We start from the raw sequence: 13,443 nt of genomic DNA on the forward strand, positions 1-13,443 counted from the left end.
CAATAAATATCTATCGAGTGCCTACTATGTGCCAGACATTGTTCCAGGTGCTGTGACAGAGCCGTGAATTACACACATTAAACTTGTCTATCCTCAAGGGAACTCACACTGTCCTAATCTCACTCCAGAGCCAGTTCTCCTTAAATTAGAATTTGCGAAAATACCATGTAACTACACAACTGTAGTGTTAAGTTTTGATACACGGGGCATGGGGAGTTTTCCAGCCTCATCGTTCTGTGGATACAGATGAGGTTCCAGGAGTGAATTAGTTACAGTTCCCTGGTTCTTCCCTGACCTGCTCAACACAAGACCTCAAATGCCCCTGCGCAGGCCCCCTCAAGAGCTGCTGGGCAGCCGCGATCCCTCCCCCAGCTCCTGCCTGCAACGTATTAACCGGCTCACTGTGCCATATGGGTGATGTCTCTACCCAGAATTGGCCATATGCCCACCCTTCCCTCTCTGTCACCTATAAACTGTGGCAACTCTGACAAACCCAGTGTCTCACCGTGTCTGACACCTGTAGGTCCTTTTTCTAAACATCCAGATGCCGGACCCTAGGCCTGCATGGAGAAGCACTAGGCATTTCTCTCCACTTCCCATCTCCTCCTCTGGGCACCTGCCCACAACCCTCCACCACTAGTCCTTTACCAATCAAAACCCTCATTCAAACGCACTTCCCCAGAGCCGGCACACCAGTTTTTCAAAAAAGCTTCCCCTTGCTTGAAATGCAGTTCATGCTCAGTGTAGGATGTCCACAAGGTAATGATTTTGACATCGGCTTCAAAGCTGTTTACCAAGATTTTCTTCTTTAGTTATTGAAGACAGTGTCTCTTCCCTTTCTCTAGCCCAGACGCACTTTTGATATTTGTAAACAAGCTCTCTCTTCAGACTTATCTCTGTTTCTTACTTCATCCCTTCTTTATTGCATATTTCCTTGCTATTTAAGAGCATTCCAATTTGCTGCTGAAGATAAGAAAAAAAACGGGACAGTGAAATTCAAAATAAGTGGTAAAGCCTAAAGGGAGAACCTGCCAGAGGCTGTGAGACACAGGCAGAAGTCGTATGTTCAGAATGCAGTAAGTTAGTGCCCTCAAAGACAGGTTACTTACAGATGACGTGGAAAGACCGCATCATAAGGTAGAGATATGTCACTTCCAAGCTAATGTCATTCTTAAATTGGCCCGAGAGCTGCAGGAAAAAACCCCCAAAGCTGCTCAGCAGCCCCAGTGGCAAGCTATAGCTGGTGGCCGGACATCTTTATCCCGTATCTCTCCTGGAAGACAAGTATGGGTGAGTGGCCCAGGCACCTTCTGTCTCCCGAGCCCCCTTTGTCAAACCACCGCCCCCGTCCCCACCACTCCACAAAGAGTGGAGCAGGTTGACGCAGTGGAGAGACACAGGCCGTAAGAACACCACAGAGCCAAAATGTCAGGGAGTATGGTCCTTCCACTGCTGGCTCCCTACCGCATCGCTTCTGCTTCTCGTCAGGTGTCTGAAATTGATCGGATAAATCACGTACTTGAGTATCTTAATGTGCTCTGGGAGGCCTTCTGTCCTGTGGCCTCTGGGGTAACTGGCCTGGCGTCGAGGCAATTTCCCATAAGACGCCTCTGCTCCCCAGTACCACCCAACACCCTATCCTGAAGCGTGCACTGCTGTCCTGTCCGGTCTCCTGTCCAAGAGTCTCCTTTCCATGCTGCTCCTTCCCTTTCAAAGGAGCCTGCTTCATCAGGTTTGTACTGTTCTTCACGACGCGCCTCAGGTACCACCTTGCCCCCAAACATTCCCTGCCACCTATCACCTCACGTTCAGGTGGGATGCCCCCACTCTGTGCTATCACAACAAGCCGCCCCGACTTTTATAACAACACAGCATCACAACCTGCTGTTTGCTTGGACCCGTGCGGCTCAATACGCTGGCCACGAGCCACATGTAGTTGTTCCAGTTCTCATTAATTAAATTTTAACTCAACGTAAAATTCAATTAGAAATGAAAGTTCGGTTCCTCAGTCACACTAGCCACACACCTGCCCCGGGCTCGACAGCGGCGTTCCCATCACAGTAAACTCCGATGTTTGTTTGTCCCTCTCTCACCAGTCGCTTCACTGGTGCCTGGCACCTAGCAGGTGCTCCAGATGTTTGCTGCTGTCGAATGAACAGACTGCTTGTAATCTATATTCCAAGGAAGGCCACGGAGAAGGGCATGCTTCAATATTAAACTTTTCTCTCTCTGAAAATATTTGTAATTCACAGAGTTTCACTTTCACTTTCTTGAATTCTGACTTTCTTCGATCCCTCCTTTCTGGAGGGTCTGAAGTGTCAGGAGGGGACTCACTGTTCCCTTCTATGCTTATCTTTCTCGACCTTCTGGTGAATGTCATCATGGCACTTTACGCTAGGCTACTCTGAAAGAGAAGGAAGAGGTCAGTGACAAAAGGCAAGAGGAAAGTTATCTTGCCAACTGCCCATTCTCAAGACCCCCAGGCAGGAATCCTAGCTCCCTTAAGCTCCATTTTTCTATATCGGAGAAACATGCATTCTTACTCTACAGCTTTTAATTTTTAATTTTGACACTCCCTTGAGAAAAAGATTCTATTCTATGCCAAATCTAATTGTTTGATGTGAACCTTCAAAGTTTCCCTTGAGTTGAATGTCTATCTGCTTGGGCAGAAAAGGGGAAAAGAGGGAATTTACATTCACTTTGCTAAACATTAGCATCTTTTGTTCAATCATTTGAATGCAGGACGGTTAGGGGGAAACAGCTTAGAGAACAAGAGTTGACACATACAGTGTAAAATCTTTTAAGGTGCTTGGATTCAATGAGGGAGAAAGTGAGACGGAACCACATTTCAGCCTCCTAACCGTGCTCCAGTCTGCGGGAACTTTGTGACAGGTCTCTTTCAGCTACACTTGACTGGCTTTTGCTGACATTCAGCTGTCAGACAGCAACCCTTTACCAGGCCCCTAACATGCTCCACAGATTCACCCAATTAACTCACTTTCACTCGACACGGCAGCAAAAAGCTTCATAATAGGTGGTCAAGGTGCACGGTGTCTGCCTGCCCTCGAACTGCTCACACACAGCAAGAGGTTTAACTACTTTTCTTCTTGCCCGTGTGTGCTCACAACTAGTGTGACTACAATTTAGTCATCCCATGTATTGAATTGGACAGGAAAACAGGAAATATAGTGATGCATTAAACTGCTCAAAAGCAGACTTCTAGATGACTAACGTTCCATCCTTAGAATTGAACTTCCTTAGGCCCTTCTGAGAGAAAGGTTTGAGTGTTAGATTACCAAAAGTTAGTATCAACTAGCAATCAATTTATAGTTAGCTTTTCCATGATATCACTAATAACAGTATTATATAGAGATGACTTGGAATAGAAAAAATAGCATTTGAGAAGTGACGGCAGAAACATCTAGGCACACAGTTCAAGAGGATGGAATGTAGCCTTTGCTCATAAACATCCACTTTTTGGATGAATTCGACAATAATTTTTCTGCCACTTTTTGTCGTGCTATTAGGCCTTTCTGATGAAATACATTGTCCTTGAAAATATGTTTGGCTAAGAAATCGAAATTTTTATGCTTTACTTTGAAAACATAGCTGAATAATTTACACATTTTCTCTCATCTCCTGGTATGTTCTGACCTAAGCATATAATCCATTTCCATTTACTTGAGCTCTGAAAATCTGAAAATTATGGGGGGCGGGGGGAAGCTACATAAAGCAAAAGAAAAGTGATATAAACTGGACTGTCTTTGGAAATGTATCCTTGTGAAGCTCTGTGATGAAGAAGGCACTGAAAAGGTCATTTTCTGATAGGACTCTTCATTAGTGACATCCAAATGCAGATCTGTATAGCTATTATTAAGACAGAGTTAGGGTTTCAATTCTAAGTGTCCAGCCTATCAGTAATCAAAGGTGAAAATCTAACTACAGGAACGGGGAGGTCCAGCCTCCACCACCATGAACCAATGCTGGTGGTGATGTGCCACGACAGGGCAAAGCAGAGTTTAACCACACCTTGCCATTCTGTGTGAATCTAAGAAGACTCCCTAAGCTTTGGTCTATGGCCACACCACCCTGAACGTGCCTGATCTCACCAGATCTCGGAAGAAGCCCCCCTAAGCTCTGGAAATCAGGTCTTTGAGTAGCAGTGCCCCTGCGACATGTCTTCAAATTAAAGGAAATCTTTCACTACACGAAATGTGTATTTGTTGTTTTGAACACTGCTCACTTCTTACCGGAAGCTCAAGGCGAGGGGACATCTTGACTGAATTGCCGAGCAATTATGAAGCCACCCTACATCCACCTTATTCATTAAGTCCTGCCAACTTTTCCTTGTCTGTCTGCTATGTGACCCTCCTCCAGGCCCGCTGTTACTGCCCTCACACAGATCATCGTCACTTCTCACTGGGACTTCTTTAATAGGACTTCTCACAATTCATTATAAGTATTCATGTATATGGTCTGCCCTCTCACAGAAACCATCAGATCCCTGAGAGGAAGTTTCTTATTTCATCCCAGTAAGGATGGAATATGATATAATGCTTAAGAGTGAGGACATGGTTCACACTGCCTAGGTTCAAGTCTTGGACTCTACACTTGATGTTTCTTCATCTGAAAGGAAGAGCTCACCACCTCCCTTAGGTAAGGAAAATGGGAATTAAATTAGTTAAAATCCATACAGTGCTTGGTACCATGGCTGGCACATAGGAAGCACTCAATAAATATTGGTTGTCATGATTTTCTTACTACTATATCCTTAGTACGTGGCACGGCATGTAATACGTAACAGGTACTCAATAAATACGTAGTGAAGGAATAATTAGTTAGTTCATCATTCTTCAGTCATCATTTCAGGATGACATAAAAAATAAAATTCTTCATGAAGAATATGAGTCATAGACTTAAACGTTTGAGTTCTGATGGTATCATTTTACAGCAAAAATAAGAACTGAAAATATCTAAATTTTTAAAACTCCCTAAAAATTTGGGGAGTTTCTGATATATCTTTTTTTCTGAACAGATAACCATCTGAACAGGAACCATCATGAAGCTGTTCTTTCTTGTTCCACAGGCATTATTTTTGTTCACGCTTACTTTAAGGATTTGATGTCTAATTTGAGGACACTCTCATTATTTCCAGAACTTGAAAAAACGTGGATAGATGGTTCATTTAAAATGAAAATTCTACTTGAATACCATTTTTAAATGTTTTTAATTCCTTCTCCCCAACCCCACCCCGAAAATATCTTTCTACTTTTCTATCCCAAAGCTACTGAACATCTTAACCAGACCAGGAATTTGGATCGATAAAATAAAGGAAGTATTTCCTAGGCTGAGATGAACCCCAAATGACAGGCCATGCTTTGTTAATATGCTGGATTTAGGGCTCACGTTAATCCAGTACGAAGTCACCTTAATTTAACTAAATCTGCAAACACTCTATTTCCAAATAAGGTCACATTCTGAGGTTCTCAGTAAACATGAATTTTCCAGAGGACTCTATTCAGCCTACTATACCAACTATTTTTTTATTATTTTTTTGTACCGTTTATTCATTTTTGAGAGACAGAGAGACAGAATGCAAGCAGGGGAGAGGCAGAGAGAGAAGGAAACACAGAATCCAAAGCAGGCTCCAGGCTCTGAGCTGGCAGCACAGAGCCTGATGCGGGGCTTGAACTCACGAACCCTAAGATCATGACCTGAGCCAAAGTCGGACGCTTAACCCACTGAGCCACCCAGGCACCCCATTACTATACCAACTATTAACAACATAAAAAGAAATGAGTTAGGGTTATTATTTTTAAAATTTGGGGCTCAGGGCACCTATATAGTTCTGCTTCAGCCTGTTTTAGATAATAATGTAAATATTAACTCAAAAGAAAAACCTTGTGGATTTCCTAAGCCCAATTAACTTTTAAAGATCATTGTTCATGAACATCATTTCTGGGGAAGCTATATCTGAAGCTATATAGTCTTCAGATGTTACTTAGCAAATGGAACAAATATTTTTTTAGGCATAGTAATAGCTTAAAGTTTTTCTCTCCTTCATTTCTAATTGCTGAATATTTTACTTTCATTGTAAAGCAAATATGTTCAGAAATCAGTGGAGTGTTTTTAAAATGTATTCAACGATGCCATAATAAACATAAGCTTACATCCAAAAATTCCACAAACACCCTATGAAAGAAATTTTTAATATCTATGAATGTTAAGGTCTCAGAATTTCTATAACATATGTGCAATGATGATTTCTAATAAATACAAGCAGAGACGGTTTATAATAATAGTCCTACACACTGTTTGCTGTTCCATTACCCAAACTCATGTTGTACCAATTTCTTGTCTCTGCCAAATCCCAAAGTAGCTCGATTTGTTAGGATCACGTCTTTCACTTTTTAAATGAACAAAAGTTTATTACAATTGGATATTATTGATGCAAAAAAAAAAAAAATGAGGCAGACTACCATGTTAATTTTACAACCTAAGAAATAAAACCTGTTTTTTTTTAAAAAAAAAGTATTAAAATATAAAAGCACTATTTCCGCCTGCTACCAATGTATCAGGCATTTACAACGGATCTTGCAAAGTAACTAAATAACACGTTTTTAGGCACAGCTACCACGATGCCAAGCAGAAGGCGCTCTCACGCTGACTGCCATGCTCTGTGCCTAGAACAGGGGAGGTACTGTGAGGCCTCCACGGTTCCTTCCTACTTTGAGAACAAGTACAACTTGTAATTCTATCCTCAGTTGATTAGGACATAATGGAAATAGCATTATATAATAACAGCAGGGGCTTCGCAGATATCCTTTCTTTAATCTTCATACACACCTAGAGATTGAAGTTACCATTGTCCTCATTTTTACATCTGAGGAAACGGAAGCATTCCTGAAGACACTGGTAATTGAACCAGGATCACATGGTTAGCAAGAGGTGAAGCCAGGATTAGAATAATCCCACTCCAGAGCCCACACACCCGGCCACGATGAATGGGTGGACTCTGGAGTTGGACTGCCTGTGTTCACATCTTTGCTTCAGTACCCAGTGGGCCATACGATACGGAAATAATCAAGGTAATGGCATCGAAAAATACCATATACCCATAGCGGTGTTTTAAGTATTAAATAAGTTAACACATATTTGATTCTGAGAATGTTGTCTCACACAAGGAAAGTACTGGATAAAAGTTAGCTCATCTTGGGGCACCTGAGTGGCTCAGTCGGTTAAGCATCTGACTTTGACTCAGGTCATGATGTCACGGTTCGTAGGTTCGAGCCCAGCGTCGGGCTCTGTGCTGACCGCTCAGAGCTCGGAGCCTGCTTTGGGTTCTGTGTCTTCCTCTCTCGCTACCCCTACTCTGCTCACACTCTGTCTCTCTCAAAATTAAAATAATAAAAACATTGACAAAATTAAAAAGTTAGCTCATCTTTCTCCTCCTTCTTTTCCTGCTCCACACCAACTCTCTGGCTCAACAGACCCTGTTCTGTTTCATGTTCATAGACCATGCCTTTACGTGGAAGATAATTTCCTTTGGTCATAAGGGGGCTTCAGTAAGAAAACAATGATGACTGAAGCCAAAAACAGAAGTAGTAGCCACAATAGTTTACAAAGAGCCAGGAGTCTGACTCTTTGGCTTATTATGGGTGATGCTCCCCAAGTTCTCTGAATCTCATAATACTTGTATCACACAAAATATTTATAAGCTTATGTACGTGGGTGTATTTTGAAAGCTGTGAAGAATTATAGAAACAAAATTATCATCGTTACAGAAAACCAAACGAAACGAAACTACGACTTCTAGCTTGACATTGTGTACAAGCCAGCAGCATCCTGTTTCTGCTCACATAGTCCTCGCTGTCCAGAATTCTTTATTCAAACCCTATCATTCCTTCAAAATCAAGCTCAAACACAAATTTTCAAAAATATTCCCTAACCACCCTAGTCCAAATAAATCTATCTCTTCAAACTCCATGAGCATTTATCATCTTACTGCTTCATGTAAGTCTGTCCTGACTCACCAACTAGATTATCAGTTCCAACAAATCAGCAACTCATCATTGTATCTTTTTATATTCAATCCATGTGCAGATACAACTATCTTCCTTGCATAAGAAATGGAAAGAGAAAGAGCTCTAAAAGATTTTAGGATTCAGACAAGGGAACAAAATTCACTGAGTGATTCAACAAACTTCTGTTGGGTACTTAGAAGCGGGTCGAGCACAACGTGGGTATTAAGGATGATTACACACCATACCTGACTTCCAGACCCCAAGCTCAGCAAAATGAAAAATGTACATAGGCCTGCAGTCCTTGATCCCAATCTAGTTCTAAATACAGGTCTGGTCTGAATGAGTAGTAGTGACCCGGTATACTCCCCAAAGGTGTTAAGTTCGTTCTTGGGACCGGATCCTTTTTATTTCTCTTCCTAAACTGTTAAGAACCACTAAAGTAGAGAGTTTACCAATGCTCCCAAGATCTCTTCCAAACCAAGGACAGTTCCTGGAACAGGCTGGAACTTTAGCAGGAGTTGGAATAGAAATATTCCAAGTCTGATAACTTGAAAATGAATTTATTAACCCACGTGCTAATAAATCCCATCATAAATAATTGGAGGAATATGTCTAAATCCCCCTATATGATCCCAAAATAAATAAATGATTTTTAAGCTAAAATCTATTCATTTAATAAATATTAACTCACTGCTATTGCATGTTTGTGATATGGCTTCATATCAATGAGACTGTGTTTTAAATTTTTTTTTAATGTTTATTTACTTTTGAAAGAGAGAGAGAGACAGAGTGCAAGCAGGGAGGGGCAGAAAGAAAGGGAGACGCACACTCCAAAGCAGGATCCAGGCTCTGAGCTGTCAGCACAGAGCCCAACACGGGGCTCAAACTCATGAACCACGATATCATGATCTGAGCTGAAGTTGGACACTTGACCGACCGAGCCCCCCAGGAGCCCCGAGACTGTTTTTTTAAAGACAGTTCTCTCGCCACTTACAGAAAGAAAAGCAAGCACAATTTCTTGTCATCCTGCACATGACGTACTCTACATGCATCTCCAAAGTTCCGAATTCATAAATTAGTGTTTGTTCCTGGCACTGATGTAAAAAGGTCTTTTTACACTTCCTTTTAAAGATTTCTGCTCTTCTTTTCCCCACACTGATGAAGCTGCCCAACTGCCATCATGCCAGTTCTAGGGTCACTGAATTAAGTGCATCAGTGACAGCAGTGACAAAGCTGCTAACAATGCTGAGAAGCACACGTGGAGCATAGATTCATTACTATGTTGCCATGAACTTGAGAGGAAATGGGAATTCTTCAAGGGAAAAACTAACATCAAATAGAGCTGACAAGACAGCCAGCAGTTTGACTCGGGATCTGTCTCCTTATCCATTCTGGTTTGGGTTCAGCAGCTGAAGTTCAGGGTTCAGGGCTATTCTCAGGAGGGCTGACTTTCCTACCACCAGACTCTAAAATGGCTTTGTTTCTTTTTTTAAATGTACTATTCTACGTTGCTATTAATGTTGTAAGAGCTCTTGATCATAGTTTAAAATTCCAGAACACCCTATATCTTTCTCTATATTTCTTATGGTACAGAAAAATAAATTGGTATTTTTTCTTAGGAATATGGAATGTCAACACATAAGGATTATTTGTTGCAGAAATTATGATTTTCTATGAAACTCAGAAATGTATCATAAAGCACTCTCTTTACTTGAACTTAGAACGTAAAAGAATAGTATTTTTTATTCTTTGTGTTATGTTTAAGGACTACAGATGGCGTACTAGTGTGTTCTTCACCATCACCATTATTACTTATTTATTGTACTCCAGTGGTATGCTAGATACTGAAGAAGATATAAACAAAGACACAATCCCTGATCTCAGGTGAACAATTCAAATCCAACCACATATCAGAAATCTCTTTCCTTTCCTGTATTCCTTCCCTTAAGAAAGGGAGTCAGGGAGACCACAGAAACAACCTGTTAAACGATTACTTGACATAACAGATGATCTTAAGAATAAAGAAATTCTGGACCCAGAGAGACAGAGAACCAACTACAGCCACAAGCTTGGCTTTTTGATAACTGAACTTCTAAATAGGCTGGTGTACTTGAAGTTAGGCCACATAATTTGGAATGTGTGACAGAACTTTTAACAAACTATTCCTTATGCCCCAGGTATTGTGCTGACATCTACAAAGAGAACAATCTTCTATTCATGGTACTTCTAGTCTAATTGTGTGAGTCAATCAACAATCAATTACAATAAGGTCTGTAAATGTTATATTGTGGAAGAGACCTGAAATTTAAAACTTGGGGAAAAAATCAAATAGGTAAAAGGTGGAAAATAGTATTCTAAGCAAAGGAATCAGTATATACAATTCTCATGAGGTTGAGAGCCTGGTTCTAATTTTTTACTAATTTAAGTAAAAAAAAAAAAATTGATTGGTAACCCTATAGATGCTACAGCTGGTAACCTTATATTATGTCTTGGCATTTTGTGCTCAAAAATGAATTGGCTAATTTTATGTAATATTTGTGTATTTTGTTTCTAAATGACTAGTGAAATGAGAAGCTTTCACGCTGTTAAATATTGTCTACGATGTCCTTCAAACTACACATGTAGTTCTTGATTTCAATAAATGAACACCCAATTTCAATACAATTTCACAATTTTCTATTCTTTTATTACAGTGCGGTATAAGAACTTTGATCTGATGAATGGAATTTATAGATCTGTCAAAGATTATCTAAAAGACATTTCCATAATTGTTCTTTTTTAGGGGGTTCCTCCTTTCCACAACTGCATTTCAACATCAGTGTTTTTTATGCTCCCTGAGTATTCAATGATACACCATGGATGCAAATAAAGTATGAATAAGAATAAGCTAGTGTAACTACAAGAATGGCTAAAATCACAATGATATCCAGAAGAACCGAATTAAGTAACAAGTTAACCAAATATTGAATCAAGAGTACTACCTGTGAGCTCGACTAAGATGCTGCACTTTCTATGCTTTGGCAGGCTACCAAATATTCCATTTCAAAGGTGAAAATATCTAAATACTTGTTTCACTTATTAATATAAAAAACAGAAACTGAAACAGATGCCATTACTTCATTAAGAACCTGAATCCTCTGAAAGAACCTGCCAGATTGGTAAAGGACCATAGAAGTGACACAAAGCCCTGAGAAGACAGGCTTTAATTTGTACCTCCACACTTCTGAAGGTTACCAAGTACAGCAGAAGGTTGTGAAAGAAATAATAAAGTGAAAGGAAAAGCACTTGTTTAGTACCAGGAGGCATCTTAGAGCTCATCTGGTCCAATCTCCTTTAACAATTGTGTAAACTCCCAGGGAGGATATTCGCCCAAGATCGTAGAGCTAGAGTGGTCGTGCCAGGATTTTCATACCTCTTGACCCCATGGCCAGTTTGCCTTCCATTGCACTGAGTTGAGGCATATCCCTTCCCCTCCTCTGTACCTCAAAAATGACAGAAGTGTTGACGAGATCAAGCTATGGTAGCAGTAAGTATCTATCAGCTGTGATCAGGAAGAAAGGGAGGGAAAATTAGTGAAATGTTTGATAGATTGGCCAATTAGTGAAATGTTTGATAGACTGGCCAAGTTTTACATGCTTTTTGGCTTCCAAATCTGGTCTATAAGGTTGGCTTTACACAAGGGATTCTGTCCTTATTCCCAATGAGGAATTTCTGTTGAGTGTCTGTACCAAGTGGGACGATGAGGAATCAAATCAGTTACCATTGTACTTTGTTCCCTTAGAAATTCCCTTCAGTCATTGAAAAAGACAATAGGCAATAACTGACATGAAGCTTAATTTGATAAGATTTTGCAATCTATGGGTAGATCAAAGACTGTGGATGAGAAAGCCATGCTTCAGTGAAGTACTCTGAAAAGTTTTCATTGAACCCTGTGAAAGTCAAGTATAACTTCTAGCCTACAAAACATATCCTAACATATGATTTTATTTCTTCAAATTTAACTATATGCTTTTACCAAAAATATGTATATCACTATTCTTCCCAAACAAATGATGGAAAGTTATAGATTTCATGACAAAAATCAGTACCAACAGTAGAGACCTTATACCAGTAAGTAGTCCTTGAAAAGCTTATGCATCAAGTAAAGCAAAAATATTTGTTGTAAGAAACAAAAACAAGTCTTAGCAAGGCTTTCGAGCAGCCGTAAAGCAAGTAAAGATGATTTTACAAAGTACAGAAATTATCACAACATGATTTGTTTCCCTCTCCTCTCCTCTCCTCTCCTCTCAGCCTTCACATAACAGGGGATTCAAACTTTGTAACAGCAGAATCCTTTGGTTACATGAAATATTATTCATAAATTTAATTTCTCAATAAGTTAAAAGCAAAGCTACCCTGTTTAGTTGGGGTGGGAAATGAACACTGTCTTCTCTAGGCCTCCCCCATCCCCAGCCTGAGGTATCCATACAAGACAGGGATAAGGACAACTATGAGATCCATTAAACTACTATTTCTAAAAAATGATAAACCCTCAATTCTTTTTCATGCTTTCTTAGTAATGAAACAGTGACCAATTTAAACTCTTCTGAGTATTGCTGAAAAATATTACTACACACCTGGTGCCTTTTGTCATCAGTGCTATTCAAAGAAGAAACAATGTGGTCATAAAAGCTGAATAATTTTAATAACCTTCCTTCAAATTTCTTGGTTTTTTACCTGCTTTAGAGAAAACACTTCAGCATATTTTACGAAACTGGATGATTTTATATTCAAATAAATATGGAACGGGAAATATAAGTATATGAACTAAGATCTTTAAAATTACTCCACAGGCAAAATATAACAATACACCAGAATAATGAATACCTGTACCTATAAGGAATAAGATATAGAGTATCTATTTAGATTCACATACATATCTAGGTTCAAAACTCCTTTCCGGCCTTTTTCTTTTCTTCAAAAGGTGGTTATACCATCAAAACAAAAAAAGGAAAAAACATCTAGGGAATACATAATTATAATCATAAGAACCTATAATATCCAATATGTTATTTAATAAAATACTTTTTGAAATTAAGTCATAAATTCCCAGGGGGGATTAACAATATGATGTATCCAAACAATCACTTTATCATGGTAAAATTAGATATAATCTATACTGCATACAATGTTTATAGCACATTTTTTCAATCAAATTCACATTTTCAGTTAGAACTTAACAGAAATAAGACAGTGGAGACTGGAAACATAAAGCTGTAACCCTTAGTTGGCCCCTTACATTTTGGAAGGGTATCTTTCCAATTGGTGTCAGGCAAACATAAAGAACAAAAGAATATCCAAAAGAATAAGTTGAATTCAGATTCTATCAAAGTATGCCCTAAGCCAAAGTTCTGGGAAACTAAGCTATTTCTTCCCAATT

General features: G+C 39.6%; 1 protein-coding gene across 13 annotated transcripts in view; it reads right to left on the reverse strand.

The window, feature by feature from the left end:
* Positions 1-13,443, reverse strand: part of CCDC171 (coiled-coil domain containing 171) — a 304,789-nt gene that overhangs the window by 14,642 nt on the left and 276,704 nt on the right. The window lies entirely within an intron of this gene.

The sequence above is a fragment of the Acinonyx jubatus genome, chromosome D4 (assembly GCF_027475565.1).
Source record: "Acinonyx jubatus isolate Ajub_Pintada_27869175 chromosome D4, VMU_Ajub_asm_v1.0, whole genome shotgun sequence".
Taxonomy (NCBI): Eukaryota; Metazoa; Chordata; class Mammalia; order Carnivora; family Felidae; genus Acinonyx; species Acinonyx jubatus.